We start from the raw sequence: 2,500 nt of genomic DNA on the forward strand, positions 1-2,500 counted from the left end.
TATATACATACATTTATATGTATATGTATATATATAGGGTTGTAGCATCGATGGTATCAGTAATGAAGATGATGTACTTGACCCACATATACCAGTCTATATGGGACCCGAATACGTCGGTTTACCGTCTATGCATAACCCACATACATGGGTTTACTGTCTAAACGGGACCCCACATATGCAGGTTTACTGTCTGTGCGGGACCCACATACTCAGGTTTACCGTCCATGGGACCCGCATACTCGATTTTACCATGTATGTGGGACCCACATACTCCGGTTTACCGTTTATGCGCGACCCACATAATCGGATTTACCGTCTGTGGGACCCACATACTCCGATTTACCGTCTATGTGGGACCCACTTATTATGCTTTACTGTATATGTGGGACCTACATACTGCAGTTTACCGTCTATGTAGGACCCACTTTCGCCAATTTACTGTTTATGGGGGACCGACATTCGCTAGTTAACTGTCTATGTGGACCTACATTTGCTAGTTTACTATCTGTGGGACCCACATCCACTAGTTTACTATCTATATGGGACCCACATCCGCTAGTTTACTATCTGTGGGACCCACATTTACTAGTTTACCGTCAATGTGGGACCCACAATTCGTTAGTTTACCGTGTGTTCAGGACTCACTTTTGCTAGTCTACCATCTATGTTGGACACACTTTCTCTAGTCTACCGTCTATGCGGGACCCATATTCGCTAGTTTACCAACGATGAGGGACCCACATTTGCTAGTTTACCGCCTTTGTGGGACCCACATTTACTAGTTTACCATCGATGAGGGACCCACATTTGCTAGTTTACCGTCTGTGCGGGACCCACATTCGCTAGTTTACCGTCTGTGCGGGACCCACATTCGCTAGTTTACCGTCTGTGCGGGACCCACATTCGCTAGTTTACCGTCTGTGCGGGACCCACATTCGCTAGTTTACCGTCTGTGCGGGACCCACATTCGCTAGTTTACCGTCTGTGCGGGACCCACATTCGCTAGTTTACCGTCTGTGCGGGCCCACATTCGCTAGTTTACAGTCTGTGCGGGACCCACATTCGCTAGTTTACCGTCTGTGCGGGACCCACATTCGCTAATTTACCGTCTGTGCGGGACCCACATTCGCTAGTTTACCGTCTGTGCGGGCCCACATTCGCTAGTTTACAGTCTGTGCGGGACCCACATTCGCTAGTTTACCGTCTGTGCGGGACCCACATTCGCTAGTTTACCGTCTGTGCGGGACCCACATTCGCTAGTTTACCGTCTGTGCGGGACCCACATTCGCTAGTTTACCGTCTGTGCGGGCCCACATTCGCTAGTTTACAGTCTGTGCGGGACCCACATTCGCTAGTTTACCGTCTGTGCGGGACCCACATTCGCTAGTTTACCGTCTGTGCGGGACCCACATTCGCTAGTTTACCGTCTGTGCGGGACCCACATTCGCTAGTTTACCGTCTGTGCGGGACCCACATTCGCTAGTTTACCGTCTGTGCGGGACCCACATTCGCTAGTTTACCGTCTGTGCGGGCCCACATTCGCTAGTTTACAGTCTGTGCGGGACCCACATTCGCTAGTTTACCGTCTGTGCGGGACCCACATTCGCTAATTTACCGTCTGTGCGGGACCCACATTCGCTAGTTTACCGTCTGTGCGGGCCCACATTCGCTAGTTTACAGTCTGTGCGGGACCCACATTCGCTAGTTTACCGTCTGTGCGGGACCCACATTCGCTAGTTTACCGTCTGTGCGGGACCCACATTCGCTAGTTTACCGTCTGTGCGGGACCCACATTCGCTAGTTTACCGTCTGTGCGGGCCCACATTCGCTAGTTTACAGTCTGTGCGGGACCCACATTCGCTAGTTTACCGTCTGTGCGGGACCCACATTCGCTAGTTTACCGTCTGTGCGGGACCCACATTCGCTAGTTTACCGTCTGTGCGGGACCCACATTCGCTAGTTTACCGTCTGTGCGGGCCCACATTCGCTTGTTTACAGTCTGTGCGGGACCCACATTCGCTAGTTTACCGTCTGTGCGGGACCCACATTCGCTAGTTTACCGTCTGTGCGGGACCCACATTCACTAGTTTACCGTCTGTGCGGGATCCACATTCGCTAGTTTACCGTTTGTGCATGGACCACATTCGCTAGTCTGCTGTCTGCGGGACCCACATTTATTGGTTTACTGTATGCGGGACCCTCATTACGCTAGTTTACCATCTTTGTGGGATCCACATACGCTGGTTTACCGTCTGTGCGGGGCCCACATTCGCTAGTTTACTGTGTGTGCGGGACCCACATTCGCTAGTTTACCGTCTGTGCGGGACCCACATTCGCTAGTTTACCATCTGTGCGGGCCCACATTCGCTAGTTTACCATCTGTGCGGGCCCACATTCGCTAGTTTACCATATGTGTGGGACCCATGTTCGCTAGTTTACCACCTGTGCGGGACCCATGTTCGCTAGTTTACCACCTGTGCGGGACCCACATTAGCTA

The sequence above is a fragment of the Palaemon carinicauda genome, chromosome 33 (genome assembly GCF_036898095.1).
Source record: "Palaemon carinicauda isolate YSFRI2023 chromosome 33, ASM3689809v2, whole genome shotgun sequence".
Classification (NCBI taxonomy): domain Eukaryota; kingdom Metazoa; phylum Arthropoda; class Malacostraca; order Decapoda; family Palaemonidae; genus Palaemon; species Palaemon carinicauda.